Source organism: Henckelia pumila, chromosome 4 (assembly GCF_033568475.1).
Source record: "Henckelia pumila isolate YLH828 chromosome 4, ASM3356847v2, whole genome shotgun sequence".
NCBI classification, from domain to species: Eukaryota; Viridiplantae; Streptophyta; class Magnoliopsida; order Lamiales; family Gesneriaceae; genus Henckelia; species Henckelia pumila.
In genome coordinates, this window is record NC_133123.1 from 175290017 (window position 1) to 175296311 (window position 6295).

General features: G+C 31.5%; 1 long non-coding RNA gene across 2 annotated transcripts; it reads right to left on the minus strand.

Moving 5' to 3' along the window:
- Positions 1 to 418: 418 nt before the first annotated feature.
- Positions 419 to 3257, minus strand: LOC140866346 (uncharacterized). 2 transcript variants are annotated; one of them, XR_012144863.1, is made up of 6 exons: positions 2913 to 3257; positions 1994 to 2095; positions 1826 to 1906; positions 1078 to 1189; positions 886 to 989; positions 419 to 740 (listed from the first exon to the last, which is right to left on the minus strand). It is a non-coding gene; the product is annotated as an uncharacterized lncRNA (long non-coding RNA). The 2 variants fall into 2 exon arrangements; XR_012144864.1 differs by having other exon boundaries at positions 1078 to 1205.
- Between the last annotated feature and the right edge of the window lie 3038 nt (positions 3258 to 6295).

Here is a 6295-nt window from a genome sequence, read left to right on the forward strand (position 1 = left end):
ACAACGGATTTTATCCGTTGTCGTAGGGGGTCAAAAACTGTTGTAACTGATGGTGTTGTCAAAACTGCGCCTCTACGACAACGGATAAAATCCGTTGTCGTTTCCCTCAAAGACAACGGATTTTATCCATTGTCTTTGAGGGCAACGACAACGGATTTTATCTGTTTTCGTAGACACAAATCCGTTGTCTTTGAGAAAAACGACAACGAATTTATCCGTTGTCGTAGGTGCGCATTTTTGACAACATCATCAATTACAACATGTTTAGACCCTCTACGACAACGGATAAAATTCGTTGTCTTTTTCTATATAAAAAACAAAAAAAAATATATAAATTGCAATATTATAAAAAAACAAAAATTTAAAATTTCATAAATAAAATTTAATATACAATTTTTTAGTATTACAAATCACTTGAAATTAAAATTCTAATTCAATGCACACTACAAAAAAATATCGACAGGGTGGTCCGACCCTTTGCATCCTTGATGGTGTAATTAGCTCCAGCTCACATCAACTACTCTTGATCTTCGGTTTATCACCCACTGAAGCAGGAATCAATAACAAAAGTTAAATAAATTTGAAAAACAAAGTCCACCAGTTATCATTTTGACATTTACTCCAAGATCCAATGTCCTTGTAGTTTCCGCGTTATCATGTCTCGGTGGGACAAAAAAGTGGCAAGATCAGACCAATGAATTGCCATGGACCTCCTGGGCTTTCCTTTGTTCTTTCTAGAACTTCATGGAAGCAAATGCAGGATAAACCATCAAAATTTATCAACGATTTGATGTCATAAAAATTACCGACAAACATCTTGCTATTCTATACTCCAAATTATGACCCAAAAACACAGTAGCAAACTGAAATACTGATCAATTTTACCTGGTATGCCACTGCAAGTGATCTTAAACCTCGTTCTGCAAACTTGTCAATCACAGCATGAACCTTCGCTCTACGTCAGACTCATTGCGTGCAAGGTTTAGAATCTAAAATCCATATTTGCAATTAAAAAAAAACTAAGGAAAATATGGAATTAATAAATAAATAAACCACATGATAAAAGATAGATTGTACCTGCTCAGGTGCACCTTTACTGACTCTGTGCATATTACCTTCACCATCTAAGTAAATCAGTGTTGTACGCTTGTCTTATGAAGGTTGAAATTCCATTACAGAAGGCAAACCCCTGTTTACACCCAAGCCTAACAATTAAGTGAAACAGAATAGATTTACTAATTTATTCGGCTGTGATTAGAAATTTAACAGAAGATCACAACAATATTAAATCCTTGAACCATAATGTAATAAAAAAAATAAATTATTTAATCTGAAAAGACTTGACTTCCCTTGAGAATATGACTGGCTCATCTTATTATCTATGTAAAACAATAGGAACCACTAGATGATGGCATGCACATTTAGACTTTAGAGCAGCTAATTCGCATAGAATTAAAGAGATCAACACATGACAATATTCATAATTTTTGAAAATCGAAGGTGAATTAAAAAAACAAACATTCAAAACAAGTTGAACTACTTATGTCTCCAGAAACCAGTTGTGTAACAAGGCCCTTGTCTCAAGGGCAAGAATTAAAGAACAACAAATCTAATGAAAGATCCATTGATAAAAATATGCTGACTTGCACATATACTTGTTCTCAGTTCCAAAACCATTAACACTACTAATGACACTCATGCATGTACAAGGTAAATGTTTATCTTATTTATTCTATTTTAAGTAAAATATAAACTTGGGAAATTGAGACAGAATTGAAATTGCAGGAGAAACAAGAAAAAGAAGGTTAAACTAACTAGTCATTACCTTCAAAATAGTTCTAGTGATTGGATTGACTCTGGCTAATAACTGGACCATTGGGAAATATCCAAATTATTGTTTCACCAACTTGAATTGAAAAGTAAACAAACAAAATTTTATCAGGAAACCGCCAAAATAATCGAATCCCTCCTAAAACAACAACTGAAGAAATACCTTCCCACCAGGTGCATAGCGAATCAATGCTCCTATGTATTTCTCCTGCATCTCATATGGGCGATCTAGGTCCACTTCTCTTTCCTCGAGCTTCCTTAGAATCTGGCAAAGAATGTAAATCACCAATTGACGCAAATACTTTGTGACAATTTGACATAAGAATTGAATATGCCAGCTAAACCATCACCAAATTTGACATGTAGTCGTAGCATACAAATTTTTGAACACATATATGCAACGAAATAGAAAATCAATGTGAATGTTTCAATAACAATTCCTTTTCCTAAAAATTAATCCAAAATAGACTTTTCTGCAAACACTTAGCATGCACAAGAGAATCTTGAATTAAAATAACAACACGGTAGAAATAGAAGTTGAGAAATCTAGAAAAAAAAAATGAAAGAAAAGGCAACAAATGTAGTCAACGAAATCAACATAAAATAATCCCATTATAAATGAAAATAATTGCTTTGAATTTTGAATTGCAAGCCCACTACAAAACAAAATGGCAATCAATCTTTCACGGTTCCATGCTTTCGGAAAGAACAACGACAATTTGAAATTCACTCCCTATATGCACACCAATCACTTCCATATCAACAATGCAGAGGCAACAAAATCAATGATTTCATTTTCTCCTAAATAATCAATTAATTAATCCCAATTCAACAACCTCTAGGCTCGATCCTAATAAATTTCCATTTCTTGCATATAGTGTGTATTTGTGACTGAATTTAAAGCATAAAAAACCCATTAACTAAATTAATTCCAACACAAAAGTGTGAAAAACAGGTGGAAATAAAACTAAGATAATTATTAATGAAAGAAACCAAGGCTGAGTGCTTAATGACGGGCATGTCAAATTTGAATAGATTTTGATGGAATGTGAATTCCATAGAAAATAGAAGGAAAGACTTACGGTAAGATAATAGAAAACCAAAAAAAAACTTCTTGTTGTTTTGCTTCAGATTTACCATCCCCCGACGAAGCTCTAACCTTCCAACAAGAAATAAAAAAAATGCTCCATTGCTAGATCCACCTTTACTAGTGGACCTAGAGATCGGGAGCTTGGCCGGAGACATGAGCCTGTACTTAACTCCATTGCTAGATCCACCTCTGCCGCCGTCTGGAAAATGCTCGGGAGTGAGAGAGTGGCCAAAAGTCTTCCATCATCGATCCTTCTTCTGCAAACTCTCTCGATCTGAAGTCGCCTAGAGTGTATGGCGGCTAGGGTTTGATAATTGTGGTAAGAGCGATGAGGAGAGAAACGAGTGATCAAAAGAGAATGAAAGTGTGTTTCTTTTTAAGTTACAAGTATTATAATATATTTTAAAAATAATAATTTTATTAATATATAAAATGATAATACAACAACGGTTTTATAGAATCCGTTGTCGTAGGCCATAAAAAACGCGCTCAAAGACAATGGATTTTAAAATCCGTTGTCGTAGGCCAAAAAAAAAAACCGCTAATAGACAACGAATTTTAAACTCCGTTGTCGTAGGCCATAATCCGTTGTCGTATGACCTTAAAAAAAACGCTCATCGACAACGAATTTTAATATCCGTTATCGTAGGCCATAAAAAACACGCTAATAGACAACGAATTTTAATAATCTGTTGTCGTTCTTTAACAAAATAAGGCAAACGACAACAGATTTTAATAAATCCGTTGTGAAAGCTCATGAGACAACGGTTTTTTCACAAAACCGTTGTCGTTTAGACGTTGTTGTACATCAAATTTGTTGTAGTGCCATTTCGAGAGTTAGAATTTTTATGACTTGATAGAAATTGATAAATCATTTTCTATCATGTCATTGTTGACCTTATTCTCTTAGAGAAATACAATCAAATTACCTAAGAATGTATTTCTTCTCTCTCGAGTGGAACTCCATAATGACAAGGTTATTGAGATGTAAGAGTTTGTTCTTTCATAATATTTCTTGAATGAGAGATTTTCCTAAATTGTCTTACCGTATTATGTTTTTGAAAAAAGTAAAAAATATAATTTTGATCAATGTCAATAACACCTGTAAGAATATTAAAATATTATTTCTTAAAGACAATTTTCAAACTTTATCTCCCCCACAAACTCGACATCCTCAAAAACCAAGCATTTTCCTAACTGAGAATCAAATTAATTGTGGGACCATAAAACTTTTACCCCTTAGATCTTTAAGAATCACTTTAATCAACTTTGTTAAGGATATATGCTGCAGTCATTAGTGTTTGTCCATAAATGAGATATAAAAGTCATATCTAAAATAATTATCTATGAACGTTATAAATTATTGTTGGTCATTCCAAAAAACCATATGGAAGACCCACTAATATCCATATTTATAAGTTCATAGACATCCAAATTCTTGTTGACTTCATATCTCCTTTAATTTGTTTGTTTTTCCTTTATACATTTAACACAAATATCAAAATATGTTAAATTTAAAAGATTGAGAATTTCGTCATACATAAGTTTCTTTATTCTCCATCTGGAGATATAATATAATATCTCATGTTATGACGTAACTGAATTCTCATTTACTGGAATTTTATCTTTGAGACTTTTAAATTTAATTGCAGGGACTCATTAAATGAAACAATTGTATCAACCGAAGAAAGATTATTATAACGAGATGAAAAACCAGAGCCAACCAATTTTGAATCATGAAACAACCTAAATTTCCATTTCCAAATGAGCAAGAGAAACCGAATTTGCCCAAAATAGAAATAAAAATTATTTCGCCTGAAAGTCGGTACAATAAATGTTTCATTCAGATTCAAATAAAACTCAAGTTTTAACAATAATCTAAAATTTTCAATTATTTCAACTTTAACTGTTTTGCCATTGTACACCGATGAATCTTTCATCATCATTTGAACTTTAGCAATAATAATAATAATCCCGCATAGACACACTGATGATAGCACCAAAATCTATACATCATATGTGACATCAAAGATAAATTAACCTTAAAACAAACCAAATTTAGAAACTTTATTTTCTTGAGCCTTTTAACTCTACAGAAGAAACAACTATTATTTTTCGATTAATTCGGTTTCTTTTGTTGTTTCTTTTGAAGTGCTATATCTGCAGCTTACTTTATCCTTAATCATTTATCTTTATACCTAATTGAAAGTGAAGTTGTCAAGAACGTACAAAATTCACAATTTCATTCTTGACAACCATCAATTTCAATATTCTTAAGGTGATTCTTAATTGTAGTTATATCTTTTCGACATATTGCCTTAATGATTACTAAATGACTACCGTAATGATCATCAAACATGCAATTTAATTTATCATACCTTTCTATCTCCCTCCTTTCAAAAGATGTACTCTAGTTCATAAAGGTATACTCGAATCAATCTTTATTGCAATATCTTTGATCATTATTCCAAAAACTATCAAGATGTTTACTTTTCCATAACTTCAAGTAACGAGCATCTTTGAAAGTAATAATAAATTTGATGTGGACAGTAAAACTAACAGAAATATTCAAATAATAACTGAACTTAAAATTATCAATAAAGTAAATATGCTCACAAAAAATGCCCAAATAAGTAATATTAAATTCAAATAAAGGCAATCCCCATCTCAAGATATTGGACACTCCATTAATATTCCATCTTTGGACAAAATATTAACTTGTAAATGGTATCTTGGTGTAGTAATCAAATACTGATCATAATAACATATCAAATAATAAATCTTCCTTTGGGCCGATTTATTATTCATATGTAAAACCAAATAATAATTACATATTTATTACCACAACTGCACATGTAATTTTGTTAAATAATAACCTTCCTTTGGGCCGATTAATTATTCACATAAGTTACATGTACAAAACTTTTTATATTCCAAAACAAATTAATTTCCACAATAGAGGTCACTTTGGCGACATGTTGCTTCAATCAATTTATTTCAAAATATATATACCTTAACTATTCCTTTATTCAAATTTAATATCAAATAAAATTGACCCTTTTCTTAAAAAAAAATAAATTTTAAGTATTTTGGTCAAAATCAATTATTTAACCATTGATCGTAAGATCAATGCCGACTGGCGGGCAAATCAGGCAATTTACTGGTCATGGGTGATCTTTTCGGGTTGAATTCCCGTATATTCAAAAATTAACTGATCCATGTATATTGACCCGATAAACTTAATCCATATAAAATAATCAATTAATTCAAATAATGCAAACCTCATAAGGGATACCGAAAATTGATAGTAAATAACATGTCAAATAATAATCTTCCTTTGGGCCGATTATTTTTTACATGAAAATCGAATAACTA